Source organism: Zalophus californianus, chromosome 5 (genome assembly GCF_009762305.2).
Source record: "Zalophus californianus isolate mZalCal1 chromosome 5, mZalCal1.pri.v2, whole genome shotgun sequence".
Classification (NCBI taxonomy): Eukaryota; Metazoa; Chordata; class Mammalia; order Carnivora; family Otariidae; genus Zalophus; species Zalophus californianus.
This window is the reverse complement of record NC_045599.1, coordinates 92,525,734-92,552,626: the sequence shown is the minus strand read 5'-3', so window position 1 is coordinate 92,552,626 and position 26,893 is coordinate 92,525,734. Positions and strand designations below refer to the sequence as shown.

Sequence of the window (26,893 nt, the reverse complement as noted above, 5' to 3'; positions counted from 1 at the left end):
AGCAGGGGGAGCGGCAGGCAGAGGGAGCCCGATGCGGGACTCGATCCCAGGACCCTGGTGAGGCTCTTCACAGGACAGATCACCGGCAGCTTTCTTTGACTAACAGGCAGGAGAACCTCCAGCCCACCCAAGGCTTGGCCCTGACAAAGCCACCTGCCCAAGGAGAAAGAAAGACAATATGACATTATGACAAAAATATAAAGAGATACCTCTCTGACGTAAAAAAAAAAAAATTCTCATTCTTTTTCTTTTTCTTTTTCTTTTTCTTGTTCATTTTCCCAGACAGAAAGCAGCACCGTTGGATTTACAAGCAGAGACCGCTGTCAACATTAGCTCCCGTGACGCATACCGTATGGCAGGCCCAGCTCCTACTCCAGCTGCTAGGACCAGCCAGCACAGTGGAACCAGTGCTGGTTCACACTGGAAATGCCTGGGATCTTCAAAATCCTGACACCTGGGTCCCCTCCCAGAACTTCTGATGTAACCAGCCTCACGTGGGGGCCTGGGCATGGGGACGTTTAAAATCATCCCAAGGGTTCTTATGTTCAAAAAGTAAAAGTACTGATCTGAAGGATTAGCTTTAACTTCCAGCATGTTGTTGACAGAAAAAGCAAGCTGAGGAATCTGCACAGTGGTTGGCACATAGTAGGTGCTCAATATATGGTCACTGAATAATTGAAGTATATAGAGTAGCTTCCTTGCTTTTTTTTTTTAAAGGCTATGTATGTGTGGGGGCCTGTAATCAACCACACAGGAAGACCTGGGAGGCCCCCAGCCACGCACATGGGTCCTTGTGGAAGATGGATGGAGTGTATGTGCTTTTTTCACACTTTTCAGTGTATGTGCTTCTCTGGCATAGCCATCTTCACTCCAAGCCCATATCATTTTTTAAGTTAATAATAAAGAAAATGATTTATCAGTGGTTAAAGAAGCCCCACGTTGAGCTTCTCTCGCTTCCCTTTTCTTTACCTATTCAAGGGACAGGAAATAGCCATAAATAGCCAGTGGGAAGGAAAGGTCAAGGGGGGACTGAGTCAGTGAACCAAAGCTGGTAGGGACTGAACTGCCTGGCTCAGCCCTCCAAAATCCCTTCAAAAGTCCCGAGGCCCCTGCCAGGCCAGCAGCAGGGACCCCGAGGTATGCCGGGAGAGCTGAGAAGCAGAGCATTACTAGAGTAGCAACAGGAGCGGGCCTTGGTCCCGGGGGTAGCTGGGGTTCTGAGTTCCCAAGCCAGCTGCCCCTCAGGAGTCCAGCCTTGAAGCTCCACTGGGCCATGGTCCTGGGGTCGCGTCATCTTGGTGACCTCACTCTGACACAACCACCCAGCGCTGCCTCTGGGTGTTTCAGAGAAAACTCCACACAGCAGGGTTCGGAGAGGCCACTAATGGTCATGTTACCTAATGTGACTGCCACACGGTGCTCTGTGAGCACCCTATCAGGATCCTCCTGCCGCTGCTCGGGGCACTGAGGCCCAGTTTGGGATGCCTGGGTGCTGGCCCTAAGCTGTGCAGGCCCCTGAATTTCAGGACCCCACAGCACGTTATGGCTGGGCTGTGGCCAGCCCCCTACCCAAGCTGTCCAAGGGACTCTGCCTAGTGGCCTCCCTACTAGACACACAGCAGGGGCCCCGGTAATGTCTGTGACCCCAAGAAACTTAAAGCACAGGAACACTGAGAAATCCCCACACCCGGCCCTTAGAATGCCAAGGTGCCAGCACCTATTTCCCCACCTACAAGAGCAGGAACTGACATTACTGAGCCACCTGCTCCACACCAGGTTCTTAGAGAGACTGACTTCACCTGCCCCCAGGGTGACAGTACTATTACGTCCCCCACTTACAGACAAGAAAACTGGGGCTCAGAGCCATTGGGGCACATGACCGGCATCCCCGCTAAAGGGGCAGAGCCAGAACTCAAGACCCCTGACCTCGAAGCACAAGGCCCACAGTGCTCTCAGAGGACCTGAATAGGGCAGTGGGCTTTCTTCCCAGCCCTGGCCACCTCACCCCAGGTCTGGGCCTCAGGCACCTATCTGGGAAGGGCCAGAGGCAAGCCTGGAGAAGGATCTGGATGGAGGTGGATCACAGCCGGCCTCAAAGACCGCATTGGTGGGCTGAGCCAAGCTGGTGTGGAGGCTGGGGCCCTCTTGAGAGCCAGCCTCTGGGCCAGGAGCCAGGCTGACCTCTGGCCCTCAAGCCTCCCTCTTTCTTAGAAGTCCTCTCAGCTCTGCACTTCCTGAAATTTCTGCTGCAGTGCAGCAACCTGCTTAACCCCTTGTCTCCTGGCTTCCTTACCTACCCGGAGTCAGGGCTTTGGTACCTGGGGAGCTGCCTCAGAACCCAGTGGGGAAGGCTCACAGGCATTCAGGTGCCATGGGGCTGGAAGAGGAGAGAGCACGTACCTGGGATCCTCAAGGGCCCCATTTTAGCTTCCCTATTACTCTGTGGTCTTAGAGACTTGGTCCCTCAGTGCCTCGATTTCTTCAGCTTCACAGAGCATGCTTGCAGATAGAGTAATGACAGACTTTGTCAATACCGAGCACATTCTCTGGGCCAGGCGCTGCCATAACAGCTGGATGCGTGTTTCCTAATGAAGTCTTCACAACAACCCGATGAGGCAGACATTCATTATTTTACAGCCGCAGAACAGAGGCAATAGAGAGAGATGGTAGTCGCCCAAGGTCACAGAGGGGGTAAGTGGGGGGAGCCGAGCCAAGGCAGAGAGACCTTCCATTTTGCCTCTGCTGAGTAATGGTATTTCCTCACGGACTTCTCGTCGACTGTGACCCACCCAGGGAGCTGGCCTGGCCCCTTTGCTCTGCGCCCCAGCACCTCGTGGGTGCCTGGCACAGAGTGGGTGTCTGGAGGAAAGGAGAACCGGTACTGTAGGTGTGGGAGAGGACATAACCTGGGCTCTGGAATGAGCCACATTGCCAGCCCTGTCACTTCTGAGCTCTGAGACCTTACGGAATTGCATCTGCCTGTCACAACCTCAGCCTTCTCCATGCAAAATGCGATCCTAATTACAGTAACCCCCTGAAAGGGTCCCTGTGAGGATGAGAGGTGTGCACGAAACCCCTTCACCTGCAACTCCAGAAATGGTAACTTTATGATTGTTTTGGATTAATTCAAAATTTTACAATTTTACATTTTATTAATTTGAAATGAGAAAATGTCTGCAAAGGGACTTTGAAAAGCACAACACACTGTCTTCTTATGTATTTTGATGCTACTGATCTGCTTGAGGACACAGATAAAAGGAGACCTTTCCCAGATGAGGATGGAGGCATAAGATGGTCAGCTCCAAGGAAAGGCTTATGGGGAGGGACATTTGCTATCACCCCATAATCCAGCATGCGATGGGGCTGACCAAGGATTGGAGATGCAGCCTGAGAGCCAGGCGGTGCCAGACTGAGCCTCAGACCAGAGTCCAAGACTGACACCAGTCAAGTTGGGGGTCTCAGGCAGGTCATAGCCCCACTGTCTCGGCCACCTGAATGGGCCTTTCAAGACCACTCCACTCAACCTTGCCTCATTGTTCCAATGGGTACAACAGAGGCCAATGAGAGGTAAGGGCTGGCCAAGGTGACTGCTAATTATCAAGCACAGAGCAGAGACCAGAATCCCTGACTCTTGACCCCAACCACCCACGTCCCTTGCCTGGCTGAGCATTCCCACGGAAGCCACCATGCCCACCTCTAGTGCCCAGAAGGGCATTGACCGTGGACGGGTTGATTTCTGCCCAATCCAGGCCACATGCCGCATAATGGCCAGCATCTTACTCCCACTCATTCCAGCCCCTGGCTCAGGCCCCAGCGTGTGGTAGGGCTCAGAAATACCTGCTGAGCCAGTGAGACCTTACTCCGTGCTGGGCCCAGCCTACGACGCTTTGAGCCTCATGGGGCTTCGCACAGGTTGACTGCGAGATCACAGAGGTAAACACCACGGAGGGCAGTGAGAAGGGTGACACAGGTGTAAGGCATGGCCCACTGGCGCAGCTGGGTGGTGGGGAGGGTTGCAAGTTCTGGGCCACACGACCTATGTTCAAGCCCCACCTCCACCATGGACTAGCTGGGGGCGCCTTGAAACACTTCCTTAGCCTTTCTGTGCCTCAGGGGCAGTAGAGTGCTCACCCCTAAGAGTTGCCATGAAGATCTATGAGACGCACACACTAGGCACAGGGCCTGACCACAGTCAGCGCTCACCAAACGGTGGCCATTGGGATTGTCTAGAATAGCTGTCTCTGAGCCACACACTGACACACACACACATGCGCCTTCCCTAGGAGCTGGGTGCTTCCAAAAGCAGGGCCATCACCTTGACACATGGGGATAGCGCTTTCTGAAAGGCATCGGCATTTCTCTGCCCCTACCAGGAACATCCTCCAGTTCTTTCTGGAAGGCTCCAACCAGCCTGAAGCCCCTTCATTGCCGCCCTGGACAGTCACACAGCAATTCCTAAGGAGAAACTGAGGCCCACGAGTGCCCTCCCTCTAAATGGCCCCAGTCTCCTGGGTGAAGTAGGGCAGGGTAAGAAGAGCCCTAGGCAGAGAAGAATGAGCTCGAGGTGACCTCAGCCTGGGCATCTCTCCCCTGTGGGCCTCCGTGTCCCTTGTAGTAAAAATAAGGGGGTGATCTAAAATCAGATCATCACCTTGGTCCACTGTCCCTGTGATGGCTAATGCTCCATGATTCTATTTCTGTGTTCTCTGTTAACAGCATCATCATCCCCACAATAGCTAGCATTGATTGAACACCTGCTATATGCCAGAAACTAAACTCAGACATTGATATAATAGCAGCTGACAGTTATTGAATGCTCTGATCCACCCGCCATAAACGCTTCCCCTGTGATTGCATTCAGTCCTCACGGCAACCCTCTGCATCCTCACCACCATAAGGATGCCCGAGGTAGGTCCTGCGTGATGAGATGGGCTCATTCTGCTGGGGTGTGAACCCAAGAGCCAGGCTTGCAATCACTAGGTCAGGCCCAAGTCCGTACGGCTTTGTGCGGCAAGAATTATCATCTCCATTTTACTGATTAAAAAAACGAAAAAAACCTGCAGCCCAGAAAGGGGAAGCGACTCACCCCCCGTCTCACTGTCTGAGATGATGGCCTCCGAGGATATCCTGCTTCAACCTCCTTTTATCCTGATCATCTCAGAAACATCAAAGAAAAGCACTTGGGCTCTGTGACGCTCAGGCCCTACTCAGTTTCTGCTCAGTTACTCTGTCTGGGCCTACAGCTGAGCTGCAGATATCTGAGGTTCCGGCCTCTGGCAGGAGATTGGACTTCCAGATAAGCAGAGCCCTGAATCACAGAAGCTCGCACCCCACCCACTGCCTGGCCCACACTCAAGCTCTGGGGGGGGGACTCACCCCACAGGGCACTCAGTTGTGGGGCACACTCATTGTCATCTTTGCGGCCATGACGGCTTTCCCCGCTCCTTATGACAATCCTCATTTGGCAGGAAATTGAGGTCATATGCTTGATCTAAGCAGGGAACCAGTGACCAGTGCCCCAAGCAAATTCTATCATCGAGGACATCTTTTTAAATGCCAGCAGATCGTAGAGGATAGGTTGTTTTCCCACCTGCGGAGAGGGAATTTGGAGGTGCAGGTGGCAGGCCTGGCCTCCAGCCAGGCAGAGAAGGACAGTGATGAGGGCTGTGCCGTGGCTCAAATGATCCTACCTGAGAAGTCGCTTCCCTTTCAGTGGCACCAAGGAATGAATGGTGGCTTAGTTCGTCTTTTCATCCTCCCTTTATATACTCACTTTTTTTCCCCCAGGAGCAGAGAAAAGAGGAGCTGCTGTGTGATCTCTGAAGGCCTAGGCAGAGTGAAAAACAGGAGCAGTCCTGAGGATGGGCTGACTCATTCCCCTGACTGAGGGGATAAGGCCAGCCCAAGCAGAGGGGGCTTTGGGAAGACCTGGGCTTTTGGTTCCCTTTGAGACTAAAATGAATCCACCAATCTCAGCAAGTCACACTGGCCAGTCCCAAACTTTCCCAGGTTGAACCAGCAACGAGTACTGAAAATGAGTCAGATGGGGGCACCAGCAAGGACAAAAAGGCTGAGCTCCTCCTAACTCTTCATCTTCAGCCTGGTGCTTGGAAGAGGCCAGATGGGACTTCCTTCTTCCTGGAGCAAAGTGGATGCTGGAACCAGAAAAGGAAGGCCAGGCACAACGCCTCCAACCACATGGGTCAGCAAGGTGGTGACCACCTGCTGCATGCTGGTGCTGTGTGGGGTGCCATTCAACAAGTTCGCTCGTTAGTTCATTGACTCGGGCAGGTGGTCAGGAGCATGGATTGGATGTCTACCAGGTGCCGGGCATTCGGCATGCTATTCCTTCTCCAGACCCTGCAAAGAAGGGCTACGATCCTCATGCGAGGAAGAGGAAACTGAGGCACAGGCCAGGATCACCCAGCCAGGAATCCTTCTCAGAGTTGTCTGACTCTGCAGCCTTGCTTCCCTTAACCCTGTGCCTACAGAGACTTAGTCTTCAGCAGCGGGTGAACATGCCCGTTTTACACGTCACCACCTGGATCGGTTCAGGAGAGTCTAGAACGCCTGAGACTTTTCTCAGCAAAGCTGCCTGAGTTATTTCAGAGGAAAAAGCTTGCTGCGAGGAGAAGCAGAAGCTTGGCGTTCTTCTGGGGACTCAGCATTCCGGAGGCCAGATGTGTGAGCCTGACGTCACCCACCAAGCTCCAGGCTGCGCTCCCGCTGGCTTGCGAGCCCTGTTCCTCCATGCCCTCCTCCTCCTCCCTTTCCTCGGCATGAAAGAGACTGAGCACTGTTGGCAGCTGCTCCTCAGCATCTGGCGGAACATTCTGCCCCATAGCTGAGCTCCTCTCACTCCCCAGCCATCCCTGGGGACAGCTGGTGACTCATATTTCCATTTTCAATGCACGGCCACGCACCAGATCTTTCCATGATCAGCAGGACTAGCCATATGGCGTCGGGGTTAAGGACATGAGTTGTGACGTCAGACAGGTCTGAGTTCAAATCCTCATCTGCTACTTGTTAGATGTGTGATTTCAAGCAACTAGCTTACCCTCTCTGAGCCTCTGTTTCCCCATTTGTAAATGGAGACCATGGCTATCCGCTCTGATGTCTTCTTCATTGAAAAAATCTCTTCCCATTTGCTTGCAGCTCTGAAAAATGAACTGGTTCATCCTATCAGTTTTCTTTTTTCTATACACATCATCCACAAGCCAAGAAAAGAGGAAGCTTTTACTAGATTTCTTAAAATGGAACAATAATCTTGTATACCTGAAACTAAAGGAATATTGTGTGTCAACTATATTTCAGTTAAAAAAATGAAACGGTAATATTTATATCCTATTTACTAAGTGCCAGGGATCTATTATAAGGTACCAGCCCCATTTTAGAGATGAGGAAACTGAGGCCCAGAGATGTAAAGTAACTTGCCTAATTGTCCACAGCCAGTAGGGAGCTGAGCTGAGATTCATACCTAGGCTGTCTGGCTTCAGAGTCCATGCATTTAATCATCATGTTGAGAAAAGTGAAGACAATGAGACATATAAACCACATGGCATGATACTAGACGCGTAGTAGATTCTGGATAAATGTTTGCTGGTAGTATTGTTATTACTGTTATTGTTGCTTTGCCATCAACACGTCTGAGTCTTATCCTGGACCATTAGAAGGGGGTCAGGGATCCTTTCAGCCAAATCTAAGAGTCAAGAAGCTCTTGGATTAAAGGTGGTCAGTTGGCCCACCCAAATGTGTGGGTCCCTTGACACGCCAATTAAATGTTCCTGCCACATGGCCTTGAGCAACTCACTTCATATCTCTGGGCCTCAGTTTCCCCATTTGTCGGGGGGGATGCTCTACTCTGTCTTATTGTTGAGTGGGGAACAGGAGAGGAAGAGCTAGGTGTGCATTGAATGCCCTATTAAAGATTGTCAGGCCGTCAGCAGACCCTCCAGCCCAGGCAGCCTGGCATCAGAGGCCCATTTTAACAACCGGGCTCTACTGCTTCCCAGGTAGGATGCTCTTATCCAAACACAAAGCTTGCAGGGTTGCCTGGGTAGTTCAGTCAGTTAAGCATCTGACTCTTGATCTCAGCTCAGGTTTGATCTCAAGGTTGTGAGTTCAAGCCCCACATTGGGCTCCACGCTGGGCACGGAACCTATTAAAAAAAAATTAAAAAAAGACAAAGTTTGCAGTTTGGGTCCCAAACCCCCACACCAAAAGCCAGTGAGAGGCTGGTGACAGAAGACCTACCTGAGACAGTGTCCCTGAGAAGTGTAAGTGAAGAGCTAGGTACAGGATTATCAGGAAAAGACAAACAAAAAGAAGCAAAACTAATAATACTGATAATGGACAAAACAGGATTTGAGGTAAAAAGCACTTCAATAAATGACAAGGGGACTTTTAACTCTCTTTGCCTCTATGTGCCCCCCTCAACTGACTCCTCATTTTTATTATCCTTCCCAGATCTTTTCCACTCATCCAGTTCTTGCATTGTCACTTCACAGTCCAAAGGCTTGTCTCCTTTTAACTCTCTTTGCCTCTATGTGCCCCCCTCAACTGACTCCTCATTTTTATTATCCTTCCCAGATCTCATCCCTGAGGGATGAGCCAGCCTCCTCCAGGACTCCACTCTGCTACTCTGCTGCTCGAAGTCACTTCTTGGAGGCTGCTGGCCTGTTGAGATCTTTCCTGCCTGGTCCTCTTTGACCAGACAGGACTACAGCCCCTCCCTCCCCCCCTTCCCAAGGCCCTACGCTTGCCTGGTGCCAGAGCAGTAGTGAGCTTGTCTCCCAGGAGTGGAGGGAGGGTGGGCACCCAAAGGATTTCTGCCTGGTGAATTGCTCACGCAGTCAGCTCTAGCACTAGCCTGTGAGTATAGGCCTGGCCTATAGTAGGTATTGATTAAAGGCGTGTTGAGTGAACTTAAGAACCCTTAGTCTGTAAGATGTGAGTTCAAACCCCCAAAAAAGGGTGGATATGGAGGTCTTGTCTAGCAGCACTGGTCCCGAGCTACAGAGAGAATTTCTTTTTAATTTCTTTTCAAAGATTTTCAGCTAGAAAATATGTCCACTGGAATCTTCCAAGCCCATGCCCATGTCTTACTTCCTTCATCCAATGTACCTTGATTGTTTTGTTGCTAAGCACTTGGTGTTGTAAGAATGCAGAATTGTGTAAAGCTTCAAGCAGCTAACACTATAGAAGGGACAGGAAGTCATCAGCTATTTTTTGCAGATATTTGTTATGTACAGTGCAAGAGGGTACAAACACTTTACGGAGCTTAGAGTTTTGGGGGTGGGGAGTAACAGGCATCAAAACCATTGTCACAGCAAGAGCCAGGAATCCCCCCAAAAGAGCTACCTCTCAATACACTCACTCTAAGGTTCAGCTGGGCTGATATAGAATCTCAGCTTCTTCACTTACTTCATGTGACCTTGAACAAGAGGCTTAAGCTCCTTGAGGCTCAGTCTCACTATATGTAAAATGGAAATCATAATTACTCTCTGCCTAGGGTCATCCTGAGAATTTTGAGAAGCAACTCAAGGGGCTGGCTTAGCATTTTTATCGTTAGGATAATGATGGTGACAATATCATAAATACCAGATGAATGGTATAGAAAGTGGGGAGGGGAATACTTCTTCCTGAAGAGGGGATGGTATGGATGAGAATTTTCAGGAGAAGGGAGCTGTTGGTGCTGAGTTTTAAAGGAAGGTTTGGATTTCTATACAAGGAAGTGGCAAAAGTGAATCTGTTCAGAAGTAGAAAAATGAATGATTCAGAAGGTCATTAAAATAAAACAAATAAAGAATCTAAACCAAATGACTGGGCTCCTTAAAAATAGGTTATTGCATTGCCAAGCTAAGAAAGCGTTAGTCAGGGAGAGGAGGTGGTTACTGGGAAATCTCACCCAGTTCAGCGTTATTGAGAAGTTGTGGGTTTCTGGAGGCTTTGGTGGGTGTTGCACAATCTTGTGGGGTCACGGTTACCCGAACCCTGGTCCAGGACTGAGAGGGAAGTGTCCAGGACGAGACTGATATTAGAAAAAAGAAAGACGCTACTTAAAAGTGGAGCTTAAAAGTGGTTAAATGTATTGGAAGAGTCTGGGGTGGGTCTGTAGGCCAGCAAACATCTGTCCCAAGGAAACAGGACATGCGACATCTGGAAGGCAGGAGCGGGGCATGCCCAGGGATTTGGCTCTGATCCAGGGGGCAGACATTCCATTTCTTCTCCCCCACGGTCCTGTACCCCTCCTCACTTTCCCCAAGCTCTCATTCTGCAGGGACACCCGAGCCTTCTCCGTCCAACTGTTGGAACTGGGAAGATTGGGCTCAGATCCCAGCTCTGCCACTTGCTCACTGTGTGATCTTAGGCAAATCACTTTACCTCTCTGTGCCTTTATTGTTTTTTATTTATTTGTCTATTAAAAAAATCATAGTATTCACTTCACTGGATTGTTGTGGGGAGTTAGTGAAACACACACCTGGCACGCACACATAAGTGCTCAGAAAATGTTAGTTCCATCATCTTCTCTCATTCTCTTCCTTCTTCTGACTTCATCCTTCCCTACCGGTTCTGATGATGTCTTGCTGGAGGTACCCATGGCGTCTACGGGCAAATAATTCGATGCCACCTATCTGGTACCCTGCAGGTAAGATCATTGATTCATTTGTGTCATTCAATTTACATTTATAAATACCTATAATGTAACTAGCATTGTTCTTGGAATAAAGACAAAAATATTACATGAAGGCAAAGAAACGAGGCACATACAAGAGATGGAAATAAAGTACCATGGGATTGAGAAGGGAAACACTGACATTTACGTGCCCCTGCCATGTGCCAGGCATGGAGGTGGACAGCAGCGTAAGTAGGTGAAAATGGTACAGCCTGGGGCTTTGGAGGGGCCACAGCTCAAGGGGAAACAGACACATAGACCCAAATGATGGTTGTGGGGGCCCACTGGAAGCTGTAATGTTATTGTCTTGGGCAAACTTAGGAAGACTTCCAAGAGGAGGTGACAGAGGAGCTGGGTGCTGAAGGGTGAGTAGTCACTGGATGGATAAAGCCAGAAAGAGCATTTTATTTTTTTTTAAATATTTTGTTTATTTATTTGACAGAGAGAGAGAGAGAGAGAGCGAGAGCAGGAACACAAGCAGGGGGAGTGGGAGAGGGAGAAACAGGCTTCCCGCTGAGCAGGGAACCCAATGAGGGGCTCGATCCCAGGACCCTGGGATCATGACCTGAGCCAAAGGCAGACATTTAACGACTGAGCCACCCAGGCACCCCCAGAAAGAGCATTTTAAACTGAGGAATAGCCTATGTGAAGGCCCAGCCACGTCACAAAAACAGAGTGTTTGGGGAAGAGTTGGGTGTGTCTTTAGAGGAAGTGAAAGAAAGTCTTTTCATTGAGCACAGGACCTGGCACAGAGTAAGTGCTCAATAAAAGTTGGTCACTATTACTGTCAGATAGTTCATGAACTTGTTCCCTGGCGGTTAGTAGTCGATATTGCTAAGACTCACTGCAAAGAACCCAATCGCCTCCCTGGACCAAGGCAGGATCGGGGCAGAGGAGGGAGAGAAGTGAGCTTCAGAAAGAGGCTGTCGTGTAGGACAGGCGAAGGTTCAATTCCTGCTTCAGGGGGCCTGTGCAGGCTCCTTCCTCCCTGGGACAGCACATTCTGTTCCGTTCCCCAAGCAGAACCTCAAGAATTGGCAGGCCTAATGACCAGGGCCAGGCTGACGGGAAGGTGGGCCACACTGGGGCCCAAGTCATCTGCCTGTTCTGATGAGCCAGGCCCTGGGGATTCCGCCGGCCCCAGGGAGCATTTGGAGAAGTACTCTGCAAGTCATCTGCTCTGTGTGATCACTGCCTGTCAGGGCCCCGCAGGGCTGGCGGGGAAATGGGCAGATTGCGGCACAGCGCATCGGGAACCAAGTGCTCAGGCCTGGGAGCTGTCTTCTTGAGTCTGTTACCACTTACGTAATCGGTTTGCTCATTCCCTCAACAATTGTATATTGAGTGCCAACTGTGTGCCATGTGCTGTTTCAAACTCTGGGGGCACCATGGGGCCAGACACAGCATTCCTGCTTCAGGGAGTTCTAGAAGAAACATTCTGAAAGAAAAATACACACTAACAACGCCCTACTCCATTTATTGAGGCTTTACTAGGTGCTGAGCCCTGTACCATGCACCGCGCCAACAGTACTTCATTTAATCTCCTTAGTGGATTCATGAGACAAATTTTATGTCTCATAATTGTTATCCCATTTAACAAATCACATTCTCCTTCTTTAGGAACCCACCTGCAAGGACTCCCCTTCCCCAGCTCTGTCTGTCATTGCCTTTCAAAGGGGCGTGAGCTACGGTGGGGTGCAAATGATGACACCTGGCCTTGCTCTTGGCTCTCAGTGACCTAACAAGGTAGGAATGAGGGGCCTGGCATCTTCTGATAACAGTCGGGTCCTGCCCGCCCAAACCACTCTCCTGAACTCTGAGAGCTTTCAAATGCTTTCAGAGCCTTGTAATAATGTCCTTTCCCAACATTCCTTAATCATCATTACTCTGGACTCAGGCATTTAATTGCTCATCTGTTTCTCCATTCCTTCACGAATAGAGAATTTCTTTCATGATTGCATCAGGAAAAGAGCTGCCTTCGACCAAATCGTGCTGTAGGTGCCTGCTCCCCGCCCCCCCGCCCGCCCCCAGGTAATCGTCCTTCTGCCACTCACTCTATTCCTCTGCGACCCACATGTGAGCCCTGCCATGTGCCAGGTACTTGGGTCAGGAGCCCCCAGGGAGGCAGAGGAAGAAGCAGGCCTCTGTGGTAAGTGGGGATAGAGAGGGACCAGACAGAAGATAGCCCAAGGGGCTGGGGAGTCCAGAGGTCATGTCACCTAACACGGTGACAGAACAGCACCTGGGTCTGGAAGGCCAGAAGTCATCCAGAAGCTCTGGAGCCTTCTGAAAACTCCACTTAAGTAGCCCTGCTCCCTTCCCCAAAGCCCCTCTCCACCTCTTCCCGGCTCTCCACTGCCAGCCACAACTGTGAACGCTCCTCCCTGCTCTCCAAGCACCCAGGCTTTCTCTCCTTTCTCTTCCTACCATTTCCCACTTGGCAAGACCAAAGCTAAGGGAACTGAGCATGTGTCAACACAAGCAGCTGGGGCACTGCTGCCATTCAGTGTCCTGGGTCTCGCCTGTACTCACGAGAAACTCCTTCCAGTGGTTACTGCTGGAGGGACCCCAAGGCTTTGGCATACCAATTTATACCCTTTTGAACAATTAATTTCTTCTTTGCACGTACATTAATTTTATATTTAAAAAAAAATAATGAGGGACGCCTGGGTAGCTCAGGCAGTTGAGCGTCCGACTCTCGGTTTCGGCTCAGGTCGTGATCTCAGGGTCGTGAGATCCAGCCCCATGTCGGGCTCCATGCACCCGAGGAGTCTGCTTGAAGCTCTCTCTCCCTCTGCCCCTCCTCCCACTCTCACTCTCTCTCTCACACAAATAAATAAGTCTTTAAAAACATAAAATAAAATAAAAATAAATAAATAAATAATGATATCCCCATGAGGCCTGTCTCTAACATTGCAGGGGCGCAGAGAAAGAGAGCAAAAGGAGGCCTGTGACCACTGCCTACCCTCTCCTTCCCTTCCTGTCCTGGATCCAGCCTCTGGGCAGCCATCTGGAGACAGCCCGGTCCACATTTGCTCTGCCAACTCCCTCACAGCCAAAAGCAGATCTTTGGTCTACCCTTGTTAGGTAGCGCCTGGAAAGAGGCCTATGCAGGCTCTGGGAATGGACTAGGGAATATTAAACAGGAAATGCACAGGTCCTGGGTGCCCCAAAAATGTGAGGACGTGTTAATATTACATCCATCCAACAGCAGGATTACCAGTGTCTTTCTCTTCAATTCTTCCTTATTGTTGGAACATTTTACATCTAGCAGAACATTTATGATCTTTACATGGCCCCCAAATTACTCAGCCACATTTGGAGGAACAAGATGACCGCAGAATGGCACATGGGCGGAGGGCACTGTGAGGAGGGAAGGCTGGGGCACCAGGCAGAGCTATAGCACATTTTGGATTTTGTCACTTCTTAGCTGAGGGCCTTGAGCAAACTCACTTAGCTCTCGCAGCTTCAATTTCCTTCTCTGTTAAATGGGAATAGTCATAACCATTTGCAGGGTTATTGGAATGATTGAGTGGCCAGGCAAATGAGTGGCACAAAGATTTTTAAATATAGTTACTATTTTTTAAATGTCAATCGATGCCAGGAATATTTTGATGATCCTCCTAGGGTGGTTTCAACACACTTATTTCCTGGTCATAATCACTTCCTTTATCACCTCTTACGTCATCCTCAGCCTTTACCTCATCCACCCTCCCTGCCCTGTCCCTCCCATTAGCCACATCACTACTCCCTGCCCCGTGCTTAGCTCACCCCCAACCCGGAGCTCAGCCTGAGATGAAAAGGGCCAGCGGGCACACTTTCTCTTTTACCTCAAGCTACTATTTTGACATTTACTCTCTCCCTGGCCCATTTCAGAGCCTCTTAGTCACCTCTGCAGAAGCAGTGTGAATGAGCTCAAATTGGTGTGTTCCCAGGGTCATTTACATGTTAAACTGGCTTAAGCTAAGATTTCATTTCTTGATCAGAGAGCCAAGGTAAGTGGACATAAAGCCGGCTGGGGAGCCAGAGACTGGGATTAAAGTCCCGTGTCTGTACTTCTAATTGTGAGTCTCTGAGGAGTCATTGCACCAATATGAGCATCAGTGTCCTCATTTATAAAATGGAAGAATGAGGGGCACCTGGGTGGCTCAGTAGGCTAAGCATCTGCCTTCAGCTTAGGTCATGACCTCGGGGTCCTGGGATCGAGCCCCATGTCAGGCTCCCTGCTCAGCTCCCTCTGTTCCTCCCCCTGGCTTGTGCTCTCTTGTAATCTCTCTCTCTCTCTCAAATGAATAAATACAATGTTTAAAAAAAAAACGAAAGAATGATTCTTACCCAGTTTTGTATCACAGATCACCAACATGTGTAAGACACTGAACAGGAATTTGGTGAGTGATGGCAATTTAGGTGGAGGCCAGATCATGCAGGGCCTTGAAAAGTAGACTAGTGAGTGTGGGCTTCATGCTGAGGGTGGTGGGGAGCCATGGAAGGCTCTAAACAGGGGTGGCACTACCAGATGGTGGAGTTGAGATGTGGGAAGTCTTGCTCAGGTGGCAAGATGGGGAGAGGCAAGAAGCGGGGAGACCAGGCAATGGCCATGAGACCTGTACTCGGGCAGTGACTGGGAAAGTGGGGACAGATTCAAGAGCTGGCCTGGAGTAAAGGAGAAGGTGTCCTCATTTGCCACTCTGTTGTCACCTAGAGAGTCTAGGTGACAACACTGTCCAACACCGATCATCTGGATTTAACCAGGGGGTAGGGGTGGGGGATGGGGAGCAGAGTGGCAGGAGGGGGAATAATGCGAGAGAAAGAGTTGGTGAAATGGAAAACAGAAATCTTGATTTTTGTTGTCCAATTTTTCAAACCCTGATTTCAGCTAGAAATAGCAATACCCAGCAAATCAGAAGTGAAGTAGAAAGTTTGTGTCAAGAAATAATGATAGTTAACTTTCACTGAGCTCTTACTATGCGCCAGGCTCCATGCTAGGCAATGCACTCTATTATCTCATTCAATCATCACAATCAGCCCACAAAGGAGGTATCATCATCATTTCCATTTTAGAGATGAAGAACACAGGTGCACCGAGGTGAAGGATATGGGCTAGGGTGAGGGAGAACAAGGTTCGTGATTAAAGGTGGTCAGACCCCAAACTCCAAGTTCTAACAGAAGACTGAATATCTTATGAGACTTGAGCAAAATGAAAACCAGAAGTCTGAGATGTCCAGTAATAGCAACATAGTTACTCCTCCCTACTGATATTCAGTAAGCCTATGAAAAGGTGATGTAATACGACATAAGTAGAAAAAGCACCTTATATATAGCATAACGACAAGTGTGTCTTAAAAGTACATGGACTCAAGATACTATTTACAAAAGCAACCACAAATTTAAGGTACCTAACATAAGTTGTCAAGACCTTTTTAGGAAAATTACAACATTTTATTAAATGACATTGAAGAAAACCTAAATACATGAAGATGCATACTGTGTTCATGGATAGGAGGGCAATTCTCCTTAAAGTGTCCTAACACTATTTTAATCAAAAGCCCAACTCAGTTTTTCTGATAACCTGGCAAGCTGAATCTTCAGTTTATATGGAAGGGCACAGGGCCAAGAAAGGTTAAGACACTCCCAAAGCAGAATTCTGGGCAGGGAATTAGCATACCATATATCAAAATATATGATAAAGCAAACACATTTTCAACAGTATGAAATTGGTACAGGGATTGACAAATACATTTAGAATAAAAGGTCCTAATAGAAGGATCCAGATGTATTAGAAAACCTGATTTCTGATGGAGAATGCCCTGAAGAACAATGAGGTAAGGAACTAGTTATTCCATAAATAAGACTGGGAAAATTGGCTCTCCAAATGGGGAAAACAATACCCCTTAGCACACGAAAAATCAATTCCAGGTGGGTCAAGGGCTTAAATATGAAAGAAAAACCTTAAAACTTACAAGAATTATAGAAAAAAGAAGGGAATCCTGCCACTTGTGACAACATGGATGGACTTGAAGGGATTATGCTAAGTGAAGTAAGTCAGAGAAAGAATACTGTGTGATCTCATTTGTATGTGGAATCTAAGAAAACTGAACTCATAGAAACAAAGTGTAGATTGTGGTTACCAACGGCTGGGAGTGGAGGAAATGGGGAGATATTGATCAAAAGCTACAAACTTCAGGGGCACCTGGGTGGCTCAATTTGTAAGGTGTCTGACTTTTGGTTTTGGCTCAGATCATGATCTCAGGGTCATGAAATTGAGCCCTGCATTGGGCTCTATGCTCAGTGGGGAGTCTGCTGAAGATTCTTTTTCCTTCTCCCTCTACTCCCTCACTCGCATGCTTGCATGCTCTTTCTCTCTCAAATAAATAAATAAATCTTCTTTAAAAAGGTACAAACTTCAGTTATGGGATAAATTCGTTCCGAAGATCTAATGTGCAGCATGGTGACTATATTTACAGTACTGCATTGTACACTTGAAATCTGCTAACAGAGTAGATCTTGAATGTCCTCGCCCCCCACATACACATACACAAATGGTAACTATGTTAGGTAATGGATGCATTAACTAACCTTATTGTGATAATCATTTCACAATATGTATGTGTGTCAAATCATCACATCATACACCTTAAACTTATCCAACATTATCAATTATATCTCAATAAAGGTGGGAGATAAAAGCTCTTAGACTAAGATAAAGAATATCTTTATGATCTCAGGGAGAGACAGACTTCTTGAGCAAAATACAGAAAGTGAAACCACAAAGAAAAAATCAATACATCCAACTAGATTAAAATAATTTCCGTTCATCAAAAGACAGCGAAAGAGATGAAACGACAAATGATACATTTGAAGAAGATATCTGTAATGTATAATCAATAAATGATTAATATCCAAAATAAAGTCCTACACATTCATAAAACTGAGACAATATAATAGGAAAATGAGCAAAAGACTTAAACAGATATTCTACATAAGAGGAAATAAATATGACCAAGAAACCTATGACAAGATGCTTAATCCTCTTATTACTCATAAAGATGCAAAATAAAACCACATTGTCGTTTCACACCCACCAAACCAGTGAAAACTGTAGCTGTGACAATAGTGTTAGGATACTGAGCAGCTAAAAGGATCACTTACTCTTGATGACAACAGGTATGTAAACCATACTGATGCCATCTTGGACAAATCTGCCATGATGACGACTCTATGACCTGAAGCTTTCTTGAGCACAGTCCCCCCACCCCCACATTCTTTCTTTTTGTCTAACCACACCCTTAAATACACCCTTGGGGTATAACATCCTTGATCGGCTCTGTAAAAGCAGGTCTGACACAGGTGGGGTCACAGAGATCTACTCGTCCTGTGGCTGCCCAAGACATGCCCAAGGCATGCTTCTGTCTGTAAGTCCCCTTAATAAACCACTTCTCATCAAGCTGGACTTGTCGGCTTTTTTCTTGAGTCTTACAGCTCCTTTGGAGGTCATTTTGCCCATACCTCCCTTTCACAGAACAACAATGTACATTGGGATGCCACACCGAAAAATAACACACACATATCTTATGACCCAGAAATTCCATTCTTAATTATATCAGTGGAAAAACTCTTACACATGTGCACCAGGGTATATATACTAGAATAGCCACAACTGTTTTGTTTAAAAAAAAAGTGAAACCACTTCACATACACATTAGGATGGCTATTATTAAAACACCAAGAAAAAAAAAAAACCCCAAAACCAAAAAATATTAAGTGTTGATGAGCACATGGAGAAATTGGAACCCTTGAGCACTGCCGGTAAGAATGTAAAATGGTGTAGCTGCTGTGGAAAACAATATGGCAGTTCCTCAAAAATGAAAAATAGAATAACCATATGATCCAACAATTCCACTTGTAGATACATACCTGAAAGAATTGAAAGTAGGGTCTTGAACAGATATTTGTACACCCAGGTTCATAGCAGCATTAGAGCCAAAAGGTTGAAACAACCCAAGAATCCACCAACACGTGAATGGATAAACAAAAGGTGGTATATACATACTATGGAATATTACTTCTCTTTAAAAAGGAAGGAAATTCCAACACATGCTTCAATATGAATGAAACTTGAGGACATAATGGTAAGTGAAATAAGCCATTCACAAAAAGACAAAGACTTTCCACTTAAATGAGGTACCCAAAGTAGCCAAATTTATAGCAGCAGAAATTAGAATGGTGGTTGTCAAGGGTTGGGGTGGGGAGAGAATGGAAGGTATTGTTTAACTGGCACAGTGTTTCAGCCTGGAAAGAGGAAAAAAGTTCTGGAGCTGGATGAGAGTGACGGTTACACAAGGTGAAGGTACTTAATGCCACTGAACTGGACGCTTAAAAATGGTAAATTTTATGTTTATATCTATTTATCACAATAAAAATAGATCCTTAATCATTGTGTTTAATTAAAAAATGTTTTAAAGATGAAAAAAAGTCCTGGAAACCATCCACATGTCCATCAGCAAGAGAACGGGTAAATAAATAAACCCCTGGGTGGGTTGTGAGGGAGGGGCACATGGGGATTTCTAAGGTATCTGATGATTTGCTAAGCGGGGTGATGATACATGGATATTTACTCTATAATTCTTTTAAGTAATGCATCTGTATTATATAGTCTTTTGGTGTGTATATACAGTATTGCATAATTTTAAAAAACCTACACATAGAAAAAGGAGTGGAAGAACTCTACATGTGATGGTGTCGCAGAAGTAGGGCCCTTTTACTTTCTATTTTCCTGTATTTTTTTAAATATTCTTTCACACTTCTATAGGGAAACAGGCATTAAATTATATTTAGAAAAAAAGAAACGAAGAGAGATTTTTCCCTCAGATTTGTTCAGAGAAAAAGGAAGTGAGGGGAAATGGGTGAAAGCTTTGGGCTTCCCTTAATTCTAGTAGGAACAGAAGATGACATTAAAATGTTGAGGCAAGAGGCAAAATGCTAATTAAGAGATAATGAGTTTTCACTGCAATCTCGAGGAGGGGAATGGTTCCTCCAAAGGCAAACTCCCCAGTCCCTCTTCTCAGGAAATCCCTGCTGGTCTCAAGAGTGGGCAGAGGGTTTTAATGCCCTTTTGAAACAAGGGACATAACCAAGGAGATGAAGCCACGAGGCTCAACCAGTCCTTGTCAGTGTTGGTTTCAGATGAAAACTTTGGCACACATCCCCTTTCAGCAGCCTTAAAGACCAGATGAAAAAGAAGAAAAAGAGGAACATCACAGAGCTAAGAGAAATAGTTGAGCTAGAAGATGGTTTGAAAGAAAATATGATTCAACAGTCACCATATATCTGGATAGCATGACTGCCATTTGGGTAAATTTAATTCAAGAGATCTTGAGTTTTTCTTTCTGTACTATCATTATGTACCTCCTCTCTCTCATATCATCACTGAAAGCTCAACACAAGACAACAGACCTCATTGTTCACAGTTTTGAGGCATGCCTGTACTTCACAAACATGTAGGCAGCCCCCACCTTGAGTGCAGGACTTGTCTGGAGCCTGGAGATACAGATGAATGAGACAGAGACCCTCACTTCAAGGAGCTCACCCTCAAGAGTGGGAAGCAGATATAATGGCAGTTAGAATGGGTTGGAAATGGGACGCCTGGGTGGCTCAGTCGGTTAAGCATCTGCCTTCAACTCAGGTCATGATCCCAGGGTCCTGGGATGGAGTCCTGCATCGGGCTCCCTGCTCAGTGGGGAGACTGCTTTTCCCTCTGCCTGCCGCTCCCCCTGCTTGTGCTCTCTCTCTCTCTCTCTCTCTCTGACAAATAAATAAATAAATCTTTTAGAATGGGATGGAAAATGCTTTGACCTCCATAAGTAGAAGACATTGTGGGCCACAGCACAGGGGTGGGACATTTAACCTAGCCTGGGAGTGACTGGAAGGGCGACCAGGAGACGGCCCTCTATCAAGTTGCAAAGGATACGTAGGGATGCGTAAAGGATGAGTAAACTAGGCAAAGAAGGGTTAGGATGAGGAGCTTGGTCTGCCATGCAGGGAAGACTATACAGGCATGGATGTGGAGGAGAAATAACCACATGGCATGAGGGGAACCGCCAGTAGTTGGGTTTTTTTCTGGAGTGCGATTGTGATATAAGAAATAAATATTTGGTCTTCATCCTGTTTCTGATGTAGAGCTTCTAAAACCCTTAGGATTGTGGGGCGCCTGGGTGGCTCAGCTGGGTAAGCGTCTGATTCTTGATTTCAGCTCAGGTCATGATCTCAGGGTCATGGGATCAATTCCGTGCTCAGTGTGGAGCCTGCTTAAGATTCTTTCCCTCCCTCTGCTCCTGCCCCTTCCCCCACTCACGCGCATGCTCTCTCTCTCTCTCTCTCTCCTAAAATAAATAAATAAATCTTTAAAAAAAAATAAAAAAATAAAACTCTTAAGATTTCCTAAATGATAAGCATGATAAAGTTGTCTTTCGTTATTCACAGTGAGCCGCTTTGAACAACACCTGAATGTATGTTACCGAGGGGACTTTTGGAAAGCCCCTAAAGATGGGTGGGGCTGGTGCCAGGGGAACCAAACACAAGATTGATTGGAGGGTTGTAATTTAGCCCCTTCCACCACCTTCAGGAAGGGGAGAGGACCTGGAGATTGAGTTCAGTCATCAATAGCAATGGTTTGATCAGTCATACCTGTGTAATGAAACCTCCATAAAAACCCCAAAGCACGGGGTTTGGAGAGCTTCCATGCTGGGAAACACATGGAGGTGCTGGGACAGTGGCAGCTCCTCACCCTTCCTACACACCTCACCCTATGTACTTCATCTGCCTGTTCGTCAGTACCTTTATAATATTCTTTATAATAAACTGCTAAACATAAAGAAATGTCTGAGTTCTGGGAACCAATCTAGCAAATTAATTCAACCCGAGGAGGGGGTCTCAGGAACCTCTCACTTATAGCCACTCAGAAGCACAGACGACAACCCAGACTTGAGAATGGCATCTGCAGTGGGGCAGTCTTATAGGGCTGAGTCCTTAACCTGTGAGATCTGATGCTATCTCTAGGTAGATAGTGCCAGAATTGAGTTAACTGTTTGGAGGTGCTAGAGAACACATTCTGCATGGAGCATTGACCAGAAGAGGCTGGAGAATTTATAAGGAGCCCTGTGTCGAAGATCTTATATTACCAGGTTGGGGGACTTAGACCCAGCCCCTGGGTACTGGGCAACCATGGAGGCATTTTAACAGGAAAGAGAGGTGTCCAATTTGTCCCATGCATTATGATCAATTTCCTTTAAATGACCCTTCTGATGATGTCATAAGCCAAAGGAAACTTAGGGTATAAACCACAGGCAGATTAGGCAAAGGGCAGGTAGAGTCCAAATTTGGAAAACCAAGTCCACCTCTGAATCCTGCTCCACTACTCACCAGCTGGGGTGAGTCACTTCTGTTCTCTGAGCCACTATGTGATCATCTGTAGTGGGGCTAATGCGAGCACCCAGTGGAACACCATGAGCTCTTGTGTAGGTCTGTATTCACCTGAAAAGAAAATCTCTCGGATATATCACTGATCCAAAGATTAAATGGCAGAATAATACATATGATACCATTAATCTTAAAGGAAAAAGAGAAAGAACACATATATGTATGAAAAATGCAGAGAAAAACATTGGAAGGGTTTACACGAAATTGAAAGAGAGGCAGAAGAAAACCAGGACTGGAGCTAGAGATCAAAGGGGGGCTTCACCTTATCTGTCAGGTTTTTGTTTTTACATGGAAAATGTATTCCTACACTATTTGTATACTTAAAAAAATTAATTTTAAAATAGCCTGACAGGGGCGCCTGGGTGGCTCAGTCAGTTAAGCGTCTGCCTTCGGCTCAGGTCATGATCCCAGGGTCCTGGGATCGAGCCCCGCATCGGGCTCCCTGCTCGGGGCGGAGCCTGCTTCTCCCTCTCCCTCTGCCTGCCGCTCCCCCTGCCTATTCTCTCTCTCTGTCAAATAAGTAAATAAAATCTTTAAAAAAAATAAATAAAACAACCTGACAAACGCCCTTGACAGAGAGTAGATTTTCACTCAATGTTCTCTCCCTTTTGCTTGCTTTCATAGTGAGATTCGGGGTCTTTCCAGTTCAGTTTCCTAATTCACCCTAATTCCAACCCTAGTTGGAGGCCTGTCACAGTCACTCAACAAATATTTGTAGAAGACCTTTCCTGACAGGGTTAGTGGGTTTCTTGGAAGTGGGATAAAGGTCTCCTTGGCCAACCTCTGACCCTAAGACCTCCCCTGGAGGCTGCCTAAAGGACTGAACTTGGTCCTCAGCAGGGCCCCTGAGGGCACTGCCGTCCCTCTGGCCTTTTGGTGGACCCTCAACTCCTTGGGAAGCTCCCACTCTTGCTCCTCCTTCCTGGCCTCAAAGCTTTTGGCTGGGAAAGCTGAGAGGTGTCTGTGTCCATTTTCTTCCCAAAGAAAGGCTGGGGTCACCACCAGCTACCAAAAAGCCCAGTCCAGTAAAGAAAACTTTCAGCAGTGGCCACCTCTGCTGGGATGTGGGGGGACAAGAGAGACTTCACTCTCCACTGCGGACTCTTATTCCTGTTTGAATATCTTTTTTCATATGTTACTTTTTAAATTAAGTAATTACTATTCCTTTAATCAGTTCGTGAAAACAAAAGAAATCACAGAAGCTAATTCTATTTTAATAACTCTGATCTAGGCCAGATTAGAGTTCTTGATGAATAGATGACTTGGGGTGGGGGTTGGGCAGGGCATAAAGAGGTCATTTGAGGGGGTGACTCTTCTGGAGAGGAGGGTCCAGCGGACATCTATACTCCAAATATTCAAACATTTCCTGGGGCTCAGTCAGGATTTCTTGAATTTAACTTAGTAGGAAACCACATCTAGGGTCTGCGAAGAATGTACTTGTTTGGGAAAGGAGAAAAAGAAAAAAAAGAATAAACTCACTGCGCAAGGAGAGACCTTGGCTGTTCCCACAGATCTCCTCACTTCACTGGTATGGCCATGAGACTAGAGAGGGGGTGGGACTTGAGATCTAGATAGAACTAGATTGAAAGTAGTGGGGGCTCCAAAATGACCACAGGATAAACACTTGACCCTCCCAACTACCCCATGACCTGGGTGCCACGTCCATCTTGCGGAGGAGGAAATTAAGGCTATAGTAGGGAAGGAGACAACCCCAAGGCGATGCAGACAGAAACCAACTGAGCTAGGCCTAGGATTCTGCTCTCTGACCCCAGAGCTTTCTCTTCCACCTTTGACCTCATCTCTTGTCAGGTAACTCTTGGGGTCACAGTGAGCCAGGTTTTCATTTGGACTTTCTCTGTTTGCAGGCATCTTAGAAAATGTGTGGATCTGGCTGGGGACACCCAGGACATATTATTACTGGGGGCTTTTGTCTATTTATCACGACTTATGGGGCGCTGAACACTTGTGTGTGCAAGGAGTTTCTGTTCTGCTCGCTGATGTATCACTGACTTGTGAATGAATGAGCAAATGACCTCCACTCCTCAAAGATCCCCAATTTACACGGAAAGAGGTTGAGGTTCAGGGAGCTGAAGGGACTTTGGTTATGTGGAGCCACACCTGGGCCTCCCTATTCTATTACCTCCTCAGAGTCAAGGCTGGTTTGACACTCCGCCAGTCACCAGCTCACCCTGAGGAAGCATGCACAATCATCAGGAGAACAGACCTACCTGCCCCAGGTTGGACGTCAGCACTGCCAACACATGGTGACACCCACACACTGTGACACACACTCATGCTTGGGCCACACAAAGGCCTCCCCAGGCTCCTCAGGTCCAGCCGAGGAGCGGGAATGGAGGGAGAAACCCATGGGGATGGGGGCACAGCTGAGTCTCTGGCTAATGCAGGCCCCACCCCGCCCCAAACCATACCACAGACAATGCAGGGAAGGGTCCAGGTGAGCTCCGGGTCAGAAAGAGATGAAGAAAGTAAGCAGGTGGCCCTGAGTCACGTGGCTCTTGAAGACCACTGCTGGAGGCAGAAGTTAGCACCGTCTGGAGGAGACCTCAAACAGGTGACCTTCACAGCTCTTGAAAAGTGTGGATGAGGGGGGAGGGAGGGATGGGGTGGCTGGGTGATAGACATTGGGGAGGGTATGTGCTATGGTGAGCGCTGCGAATTGTACAAGACTGATGAATCACAGATCTGTACCTCTGAAACAAATAATGCAATATATGTTAAGAAAAAAAAAGAAGAAGAAGATAGCAGGAGGGGAAGAATGAAGGGGAGTAAGTTGGGGGGGGAGACGAACCATGAGAGACGATGGACTCTGAAAAACAGAGAGTTCTAGAGGGGAGGGGGTGGGGGGATGGGTTAGCCTGGTATTGGGTATTAAAGAGGGCACGTTCTGCGTGGAGCACTGGGTTTTATGCACAAACAATGAATCATGGAACACTACATCAAAAACTAATGATGTATGGTGATTAACATAACAATAAAAAATTATTAAAAAAATAAAAAACTATTTATTCCTAAAAAAAAAAAAAAGAAAGAAAGAAAAGTGTGGATGAGGGCACCTGGGTGGCTCAGTCGGTTAAGCATCTGCCTTCAGCTCAGGTCATGATCCCAGGGTCCTAGGATAGAGCCCCACATCAGGCTCCCTGCTCAGTGGGGAGTCTGCTTCTCCCTCACCCTCAGCCCCTCCCCCTGCTCGTTCTCTCATTCTCTTTCTCTCTCAAATAAATAAATAAAATCTTAAAAAAAAAATGTGTGGATGAACTGCCACGCCCTAGGCTATCAAGAGGTCTACTATCTGTGTGAGACAAAGGCTCCCTTCCCGCGTGGACCAAATGCCACTCCTTTTGCATTCGCCCTCCCTAGAATTCTCAGAGTGGCAGGGTGTGGGAAAACTGCAATTTTATTAACATAAAATGTGCCTGATTCTGTGTTAGGTGCTGGCCCTATATCAAGGCATTTTAAATTGACAGAAGCATTACTAACCCAGTTTCCCAATGAGCGAACCATGGCACAGAGTGGATCAGTAACTTGCCCAGGGTCACACAGACTGGAGACTGGAGGAGCCAGGACTGAAACACATGCCGGCACGATAAAAAGCACACCGGGTCGTGAGCCTCACAGATCAGGAGTTCAGTGAATAGTCAATGTGCCAAGGAGAAAAAGGTCAGGCAAGTGGATCTCAAGAAAGAGGCAAGACTGAACTGCACTGCACCTTGCATGAGAAATTAGACCCACCTAGATTTATCTGAATTCAGAGACAGAGTGAAGACTCATGAAAAAGGAAGAAGGTGGGGCTCAGAAAAAGAGAATCCAAAGAGTTGAGATTTCCTCATGGGCATTGAAGATGCTGGAACACTATCTGCCAGGGGCTGGTGACCAAGAAGTTTCCTGCATAGCTGTGGGGAACCCCTGGCACTTAATATAAAATGGAAACACGGAGCGCGCTGCAACCATGTATCCTCCCGCCAAACGTGCCCTGTGTAGGATACAGAGGTTAGTGATTTAGCCTCCCAGCATCCTTCCCATCTATGGCAATGCTGACATTTCATTAGGAAGCCACCCTTCTCCCATCTGAATCTGTATGCGTAGGATGAGTCTGATTCCACTCCAGGCACTAGAGGCTGGTGTTCAGCACACTCCATTCTCCTGGAGCCACTGGTCAGGGCCGAGACCTAAGCCAGGCCCTTGTGGGTCAGCCCAGGAGACTTTGCTGGAGGTATCCGCAGAGTGGGTCATCATCTCTGCTGACGTTGCTGAGAGGGAAAACATCAGCCTGGACCAACAGTCAGACATTTTGCCACCACAAAGGGCAAGCCTGCCTTGAAATGAAGTCAGAAGAAAAAAGATGAGCCTAGGATGGAGAGAGAGAGAGAGATTCCTGATGTGATGTGCCTAGATCCAACTGTATCTGAAACCCAAATCTACCTCTGGACTCCGCGCCGCCCCCCCCCCACCACTGCCCCCGCCGAGACAGTGTGCATTGATTTGAGATGATTTCTTTCACCTTCAACTGAAAGAGTTCAGACCAATTCCAATCCCTATGGGAGCAATGGGGGGCCCCTCCTTGGACTCCCAGGACCTCTGGTGTTGGCCATACCATGGCACTTACCACAAGAAGCTGCATCCACACAAGGAATTAATGCCCTGACCCTGGTTGTTTATAGTGGTATCACACTGTCGTTCACTTCCTTCCTGGCTTCTTGAAAGGAGGGATGTGTCATGTTCATC

At 47.4% G+C, this 26,893-nt stretch overlaps 1 long non-coding RNA gene across 3 annotated transcripts; it reads right to left on the bottom strand.

The window, feature by feature from the left end:
- Positions 1-26,893, bottom strand: LOC113929047. Of its 3 annotated transcripts, XR_004820083.1 has the most exons (4): positions 22,094-22,395; positions 10,481-10,642; positions 5,774-8,158; positions 1-153 (listed from the first exon to the last, which is right to left on the bottom strand). It is a non-coding gene; the product is annotated as an uncharacterized LOC113929047 (long non-coding RNA). The 3 variants fall into 3 exon arrangements; XR_004820084.1 differs by lacking the exons at positions 1-153; positions 22,094-22,395 and adding an exon at positions 26,775-26,893 and having other exon boundaries at positions 5,416-8,158; XR_003522076.2 differs by lacking the exon at positions 1-153 and having other exon boundaries at positions 5,416-8,158.